This window comes from Crinia signifera, chromosome 1 (assembly GCF_055691185.1).
Source record: "Crinia signifera chromosome 1, ASM5569118v1, whole genome shotgun sequence".
Lineage (NCBI taxonomy): Eukaryota > Metazoa > Chordata > Amphibia > Anura > Myobatrachidae > Crinia > Crinia signifera.
Genome location: NC_139217.1, coordinates 366,488,484 through 366,500,602, shown reverse-complemented (window position 1 = coordinate 366,500,602; position 12,119 = coordinate 366,488,484). Strand labels below are relative to the sequence as shown.

The 12,119-nt window shown below is 41.1% G+C and overlaps 1 protein-coding gene and 1 pseudogene across 1 annotated transcript in view; both read right to left on the bottom strand.

Moving 5' to 3' along the window:
* Positions 1 to 12,119, bottom strand: part of TMEM132D (transmembrane protein 132D) — a 779,160-nt gene that overhangs the window by 645,827 nt on the left and 121,214 nt on the right. The window lies entirely within an intron of this gene.
* Positions 6,236 to 6,353, bottom strand: LOC146037217 (5S ribosomal RNA; annotated as a pseudogene).

Here is a 12,119-nt window from a genome sequence, read left to right as displayed (position 1 = left end):
AAGGCACACGATGCCCGCGATGCCCGCGTTTTCCCCATAGGCTTCAATGTTAAAATATTTTAACATTGAAGCCTATGCGCGTCCGACGCGATGCCCCCGATTTGTCCATAGGCTTCAATGTTAAAATATTTTAACATTGAAGCCTATGCGATGGACCCGATTTGTCCATAGGCTTCAATGTTAAAATATTTTAACATTGAAAATGAGTGCATTTAACAGGAAAAAATGGGAAATGGCCCAATATGGGCCATTTCTCATTGGGTATGGCCCCGACATATGTGTGTAAAAAATAATGGCCCCCGATTGTGACCGCCACCCCCACGATTGACGCGAACCCGAAGCGTGGCGAGGGGCGGCGGTGCGCGTCCTCCGACCTTTTCATTCCCCTACTATCCACGTCGGCGTGGAGTTGAGAATATATAGTGTGGCGAGCATAGCGAGCCACCGAGCCCGAAGCGTGGCGAGCGCAGCGAGGGGACGCAGATACCTGTCAAGCCCACGAGGGGCGTCCCTCGCGGGCTTGACAGGTATCCGCGTCCGCTCGCCTCGCTACGTTCGCCACACTATATATTCTCAACTCCACGCCGACGTGGATAGTAGGGGAATGAAAAGGTCGGAGGGTGCGCACTACCGCCCCTCGCGGGCTCGCTGCGCTCGCCACGCTTCGGGTTCGCATCAATCATGGGGGTGGCAGCCACAATGGGGGGCCATTATTTTTTACACACATGCCGGGGCCATACCCAATGAGAAATGGCCCATATTGGGCCATTTACCTTTTTTTTCTATGTTAAATGTACTCAGTTTTAATGTTAAAATAATTTAACATTGAAGCCTATGGAGAAATCGGGTACATCGCGATTTTTTTCCCGACACGAACACCACGATATAAATCGTGGTGGCCATGCTAGGAAACAAGTACCTAATGTACTGTATATAGGCATGCCTCCCCTAGGCTGGTGGGATGCGGTCATTTGGTCTACAGCATGATGGTCGAGAGTCATTAGGTCATCACCATTAGGTTGACATGGGAAAAGGTCGACATGGGAAAAGGTTGAAAGGTCCTTAGTTCGACAGGTCGTTAGTTCGAAAGGTCATTAGTCCGACAGTGTCTAGGTCGACAGTCAAAATGTTGACATAGGGTTTTTCACTGTTTTTTGAGCCAACATTTGCCGACAGGCGGTATTTCATGCCCTACCATCCACTAGGTCATGGCGGGAGAATATATTAGTGTGCAGAGCATAGCGACGCACCATGCCCGACTCATAGCGAGCAATGCGAGGGGATGTGGTGCACTTTAAACTGTGGCCATGTCGACTGTGTTGACATTCAGGTAAATACAGTGAAAAATCCCATGTCAACCTTTTGACTGTCGACCTAGACATTGTCGAACTAATGACCTGTCAACTATAACCATGTTGACCTTTTCCCATGTCAACCTAGACCCATGTCGACCTAATGGTGTCTACGTAATACCTAATGACTGTCGACCATCATGCTGTAGACCAAATGATCCCAAACCAGCCTGATACACTAGTGTGAGCATTAGTAAATGCTTATGTAATCCAGTGCTCTGGCAGATGGGAGATTTGGTCTCAATTTGCACATAATATCGTACCTTATACAGAGCATTGTCATTCGTGGGCTGATTGTAGAAAAAAAATTCATTAATTACAGTATCTTCTAAATTAAAACTGGGCAGTAACAGCACCAATGTATAATTAACTGCTCTAAACACAGGGGGAATTCAATCTCTTTCATTGTCAACATTTGTAATTTTTCAATCTGCTTTCCCAGAAAGCTGTAAATGTGCCATCCCCCAAAAGCACAATTGTTTTCTAGGTGAGTATAAATGTAAGCTCCAATTTTGTGCTATTTGCAGCAAGCTGTGCTAATCAGAACTGAACTGTGGCGATTCTGATGTGTTGTAACACGCGTCCTGGGAGGAGGATACAGAGAGAAGTGTACGCAAACAGGTTCCATGAAGGCTTTCCTTCCCCTATGTGCCGCAGATTGCAGTATGGAAACCGGTCTAAAAAAGTGCACTTGCTTTTATTTAGACAAAGTCTAGAAAAACTGTTGTTTTACTAGAATACCAATACCAAGAATCTGCAAATGATTACCGTCAAGTCTATATTTGATAATTAAGTCTTAAACTGAAAGCATTTTAATGCACATGACTAATGTCTCTTATTCACCACATTAATGTAATTACAGACTTCTCAGAATATAAAATTGAGTAGCAGCAGGTTTCCTTTTGTTTTGGACCCAATGTGGGAATCCAATGTCAGACTGTGAATCTGTATGAAATACATTTTTCATGAGAGGCTGTAAACAGAATGTTGAATAGATTATGTAAGGAATGTATTCGTTCATTACAGGTTTACCAGCATTTACTTTGAAGAACAGCATCTCTCTCCTGTCATGTTGTTGCTCGGTTAATGTTAAATTTAGGATATTTATTGAAATTTTCACAGCATGATTGCTTGTAGCTTAAAATAATCAAACCAATTTGTGGTTTAAGGTTATCTCAGTCTTGTTTGTATATGCATTATGTGTATGTCACTCTTAAAGGTCTCAGATGATCTGCAATTACATCTCTGCTGGCTGACAGCTTTCCACTTTATATTAAGTTCCAACTGTGGCATTAGTTGCTGTGATTACTAATGGATGTTAGCACAACAGATACATTAAAAAACACAAAGTAAAAGAAAGCATTAAGTGATAGGTGACATTGGGAACATATTTAAGTAAAGTACTGATTTTTTTTCTATTGAGTGACCTTTATACTTTAATCATTTGTATGTCTGCCTTCTGTTCTAGGGTCCTATTTATCAAGATCAGGTTAAATGTCATTAAGCTGAGATCAGTAGCTGTTGCAGCTAAAATGACTTTTAACGCTAATAGCAATCTTTTACATACACAACGTGACCTACAGATAGAGTGGCGCAAAAAGAGTATTTGGACAGCCACCGATGGTGTAAGTTGACCCACTTAGAAAGATGAGAAAGGTCTGTAATTTCCACCATAGGAACACTTCAACTGTGAGAGACAGAATGTATATAGAGAAAACTATTTTTAAACAATTTATTTGTATATTCTTGAGGAAAATAAATATTTGGAAAATCAAAAAGTTAAACTCAATACTTTGTAATATAAACTCAGTTGGTAGTTACAGAGGTTAATTATTTCCTGTAGTTCTTGACCAGGTTTGCACAAAGGTATTTTGGACCAATCTTCCATGCAGATCTACTCTAGATAGGTCATGTTTTGGGGTTGTCGCCGGGCAACACAGACTTTCAACTCCCTCCAGAGATTTTCAATTGGACCAGATGCACTGGACAGATAAATTTTTAGGTGTGTGTCCAGTTTTACACTGCTGGGTTCTGTTTCAGCAAAATTACAGAGCATTCATGAGCTAAGGTTGTAATGTCATCTTTATTATCAAGAACAAACTCTGAAAGCTTTTTATTTCAGCGGTTTATAATTAGTACAATTGCAGGTCCCTTATATTGTATAAGGAAAGTGGAAAATTTCACATGGCAATAAAATATGATTCATTTTATAGCAAGGTTGGTGGTTTGTAGTTGGATGAAAGAAGAGCCTTCACCTCGTAGAATGTGACACAATGTCGTGTAGAGAAATGTTTTCCCATATCCTCCTAGTCCGTCAATGAAGTAACAATTGGGAAGTGTATTCCTTACAGAATGCAAGACATCATCTGCTATTGCTGCTTTTGATGTTCCTCTTCCATGTTGTAAGACTCCTTTGGCTGTTCTCCTACAACAGGTTCTGGTTGGTGTGGTCTTCAAAAATCTTCGGATAATGCGTCCCAAAATGTTTCCCACAACTCAGGTATATTGGCAGGTATATGCAGATGATTGCGAAAAGCTATCTCAACTGGGCTTTTTAAACTTTGTTAATTTAGAATTGCGCATTGTATTGTTTGTTTAAAAAATAATTTGTAAGAAGAGGAGAATGTAATCTTTAAAATGGTACCTCTTTTATCTATATTTTAAGTATGAAGGGGGAAAAGGGGCTCGTCACCAAAAATCACCTTCTAGAAATAATATATATGATGGGGTAGATGTATTAAGGTTGGCGAAGTGATAAAGCGGTGATAAAGTGGAAAATGATAACGAACAAACCAAAAAATCAGCCGTTCTTGAAAAATGACAGTTTTCATATGAAATAGAGGGCAGGGCTCACTGAAAGGAGGCTGTGTTGGGGTGTGGTCATTGCAATCATCATGGCCATGCCCCCCACTGCACAATGGCGGTATTACAGGAATCCCTTCATTTGATCTCCCTGCAGAGGAAGGGTTGCGGGTGACTGCGGGCATTGCAGGGGACTTGCCCAACTTTCTGGGGGGCTTGGAGGATGACCCAAATTTTGCAAGATTCCAGGAGGGTAGGCAAGTATACCGTCAGCATAGATGCCTATGTGTCCTCCCAGTCAGCCAAAATAAAAATAAAATACTGTAGTAGGGTTGTTTCAGTTATTGGAAGAATGGTCTCAGTTATTGAAAAAGCTTTTCAGCAATACACACACCTCTTGAAAACTACGGATTTTATTAATAAATTATTACTTTCGCAATAGTTTAAGTTCCCCCAATTTTGCAATGCATTTGATTACAGCGAGCAGCCACTGAAATATATGTAGTGCTGTTACAGTGGTTATCAGGGCTGGTGGGATCCGCAGAAGTACAGGGAAAACACTCGGTGGGCCCAACTGCCCAGGGCCCCTCCTCATTCTCCGGATATCAGATTCCCGATTGTACACTTAAATTATTTATATATATATATGTGGAAAGGGTTATTCTCAGAGATCGGCGACTAATGTTAAAAAAGGACTATTGATAAAAAATATAATGAAATAGAAGAATTTATTCAATGAGGGGGTTTTGATATAAAAAATGGATAACACGTTCACAAAAGCATGTAACAAGATAGGGGGGTATAAGAAAAAAGTTAAAAAGTGGGAATGAGAAAAAAGCAAAAAAATGACTGTGGTGGATGTTTTTTTAAAAACAATGCATATACTGAATAAAAAACGTCATTTGATAAAACACAAAGTAAGAAGGATAAAGTGCTTAGCTCATGTGCAGAAGGTGAGGTAGGTTAGAAGCTTCCCAACATGTTTCGTCTGTGTGACTTCCTCAGGGGGTAGGGACAAACTGGCAAAAACTCCTATTTAACAGGAAGGCAGGCTTACTTCACTTCCTGCTAGCTCATTAATTAATTAGTAATTCGCGTATTTTATTTTACTGTGTTAGTATAATCAGCAGTATTTTAGGCTATGTAATATGATACTGGGGACCATGCAGTAAAATTCAGGTAGTAGTTGCACTATTTACATACATATACAATGTCCAGACAGCGTTAATTAAATATTCTGTATAGCGATGTGGGGCGCGACGTCACTTCCGCCCCACATCCGGCGTCCTCAGTGTGCTTATGCGCACGCGTGTGCGGCGTCCCAGTCTGGGGATGTTACTTGCAGAGGCGGTGCCTTCGTTCACGCTGTGGGCCGGGCTTGGATGCGGACATAATCGTGCGTTCTTATGGTACGCAGTGGAACGCAGGATAGGAAGTTCAGCGAGATGTCAGTTGGTGAATCCTGCGTTTGGAACGCATATGACACGCAGAGAAATCTCTCGTGGAACATTTGATGGATGGATGTTTGGACTTTTAGACGCAATCACGGACGTTTGGAATGTAACAGAAAAAGGAGACAATTACTTATACAATCAGGGATGTTTGAAACAGAACGTAGGATAGTTAAAAAACGATCCCTCTGCATTATGTACTGGGATTTTCTAGTAGCTTGGGATATGCCAGTGTTAAGTAAAGGTCAATATTAGTGGGGATACATTAACCATCAAACGTATTGATTTACTACAGGCATATAAACAGGGAGTTTATTTATAGCACTTGAATCAGATTGCTAATACATGGATAAATTGCATAGGTCCATATTACTTAAGGCACTATGGGAAAATGGGTAGAATCCACTGCAAAATGTGTGGAAGAGTTTTGGAATGATAATATCATAGTGAAAATGGTAGCATAATAAATAAGACAGACCAATTTGGATGTAGTTCATCCACCAAAATTTGAAAGTGATGCCATTGGGTACATAGATGTATCTCAATACATTGATGAGAGAAAGGTGGTAGTAGCTTTCAGAGATGTACATTGCCAGGAGCTCTCGACCTAGTGATCCTATCCGTCTTGTTACCATACAGCACCTGGTTTTCCTTAGAGGTCTCCCATCCTTGTACTAACCAGGCCCAACACTGCTTAGCTTCCAAGATCGGACGTGGTTGGGCGTACCAGTGTGGAATGGCTGTATTGCTTGACAGAATCAGGGGTAGCGCCCAGAGAGACCTGTTAGTACTATCCGATAGAAACTTCTTATGAGGTGAGACAGTATATTGGGGATGGATAATTGATACCACATACCCTATTACCGGAACTGGGTCGGTGCAATGATTCATAGCTATCGTTAAATCCTTCGGGTTGTAGAGTGTTCAGTTCAAATATCCAATACATCTCTCTTCTGGATAATAGGTTGGATAGGTCGCCACCTCGTTCTCCTAGGTTGACTTGTTCAATGCCTTTGAAGGTAAGCAGTTCCGGGTCAGAGTTATGATGGGTGAGGAAGTGATGGGAAACTGTATGGGTCTGAACCTTGTTTTTGATGTTTCTGACGTGTTCTTGAATCCGGATCTTCAGGGGTCTTTTGGTCTTTCCAATGTAGCAAAGGCCACATGGACACTCTAGCATGTAAATGACGGAGACTGTGTTGCAGTTGATGAACTGTTGAATTTTGAATTCTTTATTTTGTTCCTTACTGTGGAAAGTCTTTCTGTTAGGATGGAGGAGTCGACAAATGTTGCAGTGTCCACATTTGAAACTGCCTATGCATTTAGGCATTCCATTAGTGCTGTTAGTTAGTTATATATATATATATACATACACATACATACATACTGCACAGCCCACCAATATTCCCATTTCTCCACCTTAGAACATTAGATAGCGACATTTCCCGTAAACAGATGCGATTTCTTTGTCTTTCCCAAAAATGAAATCAAAATATTCAGCGTTACAAAGTAAGACAGCAGGATCCATCAAATGTGATATAATATCAATGCCTAATTGTTGTATGTGTGAGTAAATGTGTGAGTGTATTTGTTATAGACACATCAAAGGAATACCAAAAGTCGAATACATGTAAGTGATACATTTTTTTTTTTAGAAAAGTTACACAGACATAAACATTCGTCTGTGCCTTTAATGTTTTAACACAAGAATCTTTGTCTGAGAATATCTAATGATAAATAAAAGCAGTAAATAAAATAGGCTTTGATTACTTTCTTTGGAATTTGCCACATGAAAATGACTTTCCTCTCCTCATTGCCTTCAATCATATTAGATGATACAACTCCAACCTCTATCAAAGCAATCCTGTAATGAATTCTTCCCTAATACCACTTGTTCGTTCCATGTTAATTAGCTTCTTTGTGGGGATTCTCCATTGGCAAGACAACATGAAAGATGTATTCAAAGACTTAAAACATCATGAATATATAGCTACAGAAATACTGAGATGAGGTCACATAATGTGCGTGCGTGCCCCCTTCTGGCAAATGGCGAGCAGCGGCGATTGGTGATAGAATCGCCAGGAGCAGCTCTAATGAAAAGTGACTCGGTTCCCACTTCTGAATAAGATGATATTGTAACAATAAGTTTAGTACTGTGAATCCATGTAGTACAGAAATTAGACTGCAAGCTCCACTTAGACAAAGAACAATATGAATAATTAAGTTAAGTATCATATAACATGTTGACACGATATAAATTCATTAGTGACCTGACACTATATAATTTATAGTTTATTTGCCTTTTAATTACCAAACCAGAATAAGAAACAAAATAAAGATTGATCATAAACTATTTTTTTTTTCATTTGTTTGCAATATATAGTATTAATATACAGTATTGAGGGATATGTACTGTTTTAAACCTCATGAAGGGGACTGATTGGTTGGCATGGGCAACTTCTCCACTTTAGAAGGTTTGTTAGACAGAGGCGTAATTTGTACCCAGATGCCTGGAGGCAAGTTTCAGTTTATTTAAAAAGGAAAAACAAGTATGGTGTGTCCGTCGCATCACCGTGGGCATAGCTAAAGGATGAGATCTGTGCTGCGGAAACGCGGTGGTGCGGCGAGTCCCAGAGTAAGGCTGTGGTACCGCACCTTGTCTGGAATACTGCCAGAACACATTGGTGATATCCATATCTGTATAAATGCACTTTCTATGTTATTTGGCCATAACACATGCATGTACCTCGTTTTTAACTGTGAAATACAGTACTACACTATAATGATTCTATTTCTACAGAGCGGTCTACTTGGAAGGGCACATATAGGAGAGGAGCACTGGCCTGAAAAAAACAATTCTGGGATAAAAATAAAAGGTACTTGTGTATTATCATGCCCACTTATTAAGGTATGCAATGGCATGCGATGGGACCCGATTTGAGCCTTTCCCCGGGCTGAGTATACAATTTTAATATTGCGTCGCATCGCATGCCATTATAATGGCATGCGATGCGGCACGATCATACCCGATTTGGGCTTATTCCCATGTTAAATGCCCCCCCAGACCCGATTTTTAATTGTACACCCACCCTTATGGGTAATGAGTATGTTAAATGCCCCCCCATTGTTAACGCCACCCCACTATCAACGCCAACCCAAAGCGTGGCGAGCGCAGCGAGCCCGCGAGGGGCTGCGGTACGCATCCTCTGACCTTTTCATACCCCCACTATCCACATCAGCGTGGAGTTGATATTATATAGTGCCGAAGCGTGGCGAGCGCAGCGGCTCCGCAAAAGGAAAGCAGAATATATGTGAAGTAATACGTGTGCGCTCGCCACGCTTCAAGCTTGTGGCTCACTGCACTCGCCACACTATATAATATCAACTCAATGCCGACGTGGATAGTGGGGGTATGTAAAGATCGGAGGATGCGTACCGCTGCGCTCATACCGCTGCTCGCAGGAGCAGATGTTTTCTGCCATACATGTCATTGGTACAGATTGCTACTGTATTAACATGGAATCCATGCTAACCTTTACTAATGCTGGATAACTTTCACATGGTACAGTATTTAAGGAGCTGTCTACGATTACGCTGTACTGCGCCATGAAAACAGCGCACTCTACGGGGCATTTCTCATACTGTATATTGTAAACCAATGAAGCAGGTAGTCTCACAGGTTTCTGTGGCCTAGCGGTGAACAACACAGGTATTCCGTACGCAGTTATACCGGTTCGCGACCCAGAGTGGGCTACAATTATTTATTTATATATTTTTTTATATGTGCAGTACTATTTTTATGTTTTTCCTCTGGACTAAACCCTGTAGAGGATTGGGGTACCTCTCTGACCGCAAACATCAAGTAGGGTAGAGAAGGTCCCAATCTCATTTTTCTTGTGACACTGCCCTCTTTATCATTTGCTTAAGGGTTTAGAAAAAAAAGTGTACCTTTTTTGGTATTCCTAAGCTATGCATGGTTAGTAGTTCTCTGGCAATGGTGCCAGATTTTAGATCTGGGGTATAGCCTCTGGGTACCTGGTGGCATAATCAACTACCACCAATATGTATTGGTGCCCTTGTGAAGACTTTTACACTGGCCCTATCTGATCCATACCAACCCACTCAAAAGTAGAGATGTGCAGGCTCTGATTTACTCTGATTTCAAAGCAGGATCTTATCCTGTCAACTGTCAAGAACTGCCATGTGATTTGGAATAGCCAATTCTTTAAAATCAGAGTAAATCAGAACCTGCACATCTCTACTCAAAAGACAAGGAAATAATAGGGAGGGGTACCTAAACTAAAAAGTGGAGCCCTAAACTCTGACCATGGGGCTGTCTTCTGGCACACTGGGCATTCCTGACAATACCTCTTAACAGAAGCATAGATACTGGTTCAAATGAACCTTAACTGTATATGTCTAGGAGTGTTTTCTCCTCTTCCAGATGGCCCCTGCACCCCGCACCCGTATCACTAGCCGATTAGCATTGGAATGCCCAGCATTTTCATGGGAACACCCATGAAATGCTGGGCCGTCCCATGCGCTGTGCCCCAGAGCCCCACCCCACGCACTGCTAGGTGCGAGCGGGATGGCCAACATGGCACAGACGAAGAACATCGTTCCCCCCGTGCGAATGCATGCTGGGCCGAAGAAATCAGAATAACCCCCAAAGTCCCAGATGTAACTGCAGCAAGATACACAAGGAAGCCTGCAACTGTGTCCAACCCTATGAGAAGTGCCCCCATTAACAGACTCTATAGACCGCACCCCCATTGGGTCTGCTACCATTAATTTCCCAGGCTGGTTTTCTAGCCCAATCTTCCCTTGACAATAACCATGCTTGGACATAGCTGCTTTAATTAGGACACATAGTCAGTTTTTTGAGCCATCTGTGATCAGCCATTGATATCCTTAAAACTTGGTGCATGTTCCGTATGTGTGGGATGTTTTCTTTAAAAAATTTACAAGGTAAAACCAACCTGGGCAGACTCTCAAAATAGCTCCACACATCTGGAAATCAAAGACTATTACATTTAGCTAATTAACTATCAGGGTTCCATTGAGATTGGGAACCACTGCCTTATATATCTACTTCATGTAAAACAATGGTTAATAATGTCTAACCAAGTTTGTTTCCTCGTTATGTCTTTTCATAAAAAGTACAGACATAATCATTTATTTTATAATGCTACATTACCAATATGCACGCAGAGCACACGGCACATAATCCAGGAGCTGGAAGATTAAAAGACTACATGGTCTTGGAAAGCTTAAAACATTTCAGTGTTTAGGTAATGAGCCTTATAATTGATTTCTGATGAGTTTAATATTATGCTGTACAGTTTGAATAAAATAATGAATCTAAAAAACCTCAGGGATAAGATGTGTTCTTTGGTTTATTCAAAAACTTTGCAAAACCCAATGTACTTTAGATTGAAAAAATCTATACAAAGCAAACACAATATGCAGAGAAGAAAGCAAGAACGTCCCTTATGTCATAAATTACTTTCTTTTGTTATTAATCTATCTATATTTTATTAATAATAGCTTACGAGCAATAGTTCTTCGTGAAGATAAAGAAGAAATGAACTGAAACAAACCACACACTGCGCACAAAGGGCCAGATTCTCTGAACTTCAAAAGTGATAAAATGGAGAGTGATAAACAGCCAGCCAATCAGCTCCTGTCTGTGACATGGCAGGTAGGAGCTGATTGGCTGGCTGTTTATCACTCTCCATTTTAGCACTGTTGAAGCTTAGAGAATCTAGCCCCTTGTCTGCCATTTCTCTACTGTTATTTTGCGTCTCTTGCTCAAATCTAACTCTCTCTGCACAGGTTACATTTGCTCCACCTGCAGTGCAGCATTTTGCATTTGCGATCAGCTCTGAATCAGGCCCTTAGTGTTCCAGATGCCCTAAACTACTATTCTTGTAGCACCCAACAGCCAGTAATGACTATGAGTGTGCTCTGCCAAAATCTCAATTACAAACTTACTGTAAAATGTATTCAAACTGAACACCACATAAGAGATAGGAGAATGGTTGTAGAATGAAGATACCTTGGAAATTCTAAGACATAAAAGGGCATCAGATACTGTATAACCTTTACAGGTTTCCGCATATGCACAAATAATTACATATGGGCAGGACAATAGCAGAGGTTTAATCATTAATGTCTCGACTGTGCTTGTGTCATGTAATAGATTCCCAGTTGAGGCCCTATTCTGCAGAGGCAGTATGATTGTTACCCATTATTTATAATCATACTCGTCTACTCTCCCGAATACCTTATTCATGTCGACCTGATGACTCTGTTGACCATGTCAACTTTTTGACCCTGTTGCATGTCGACTTTTTAGTGTCAACCTACTGATTGTCTACCAAAATGAAACATAGATTATTGTCATGTATGTACACAATCTTTTCTCTCTGCCCCGCTCAGCACATGGCACGAGTAGCGTGTGCTGAGTGGGGGAGAGAAGCTTTGCTGCCTTCTGCAGCAACCTTTGCACTCC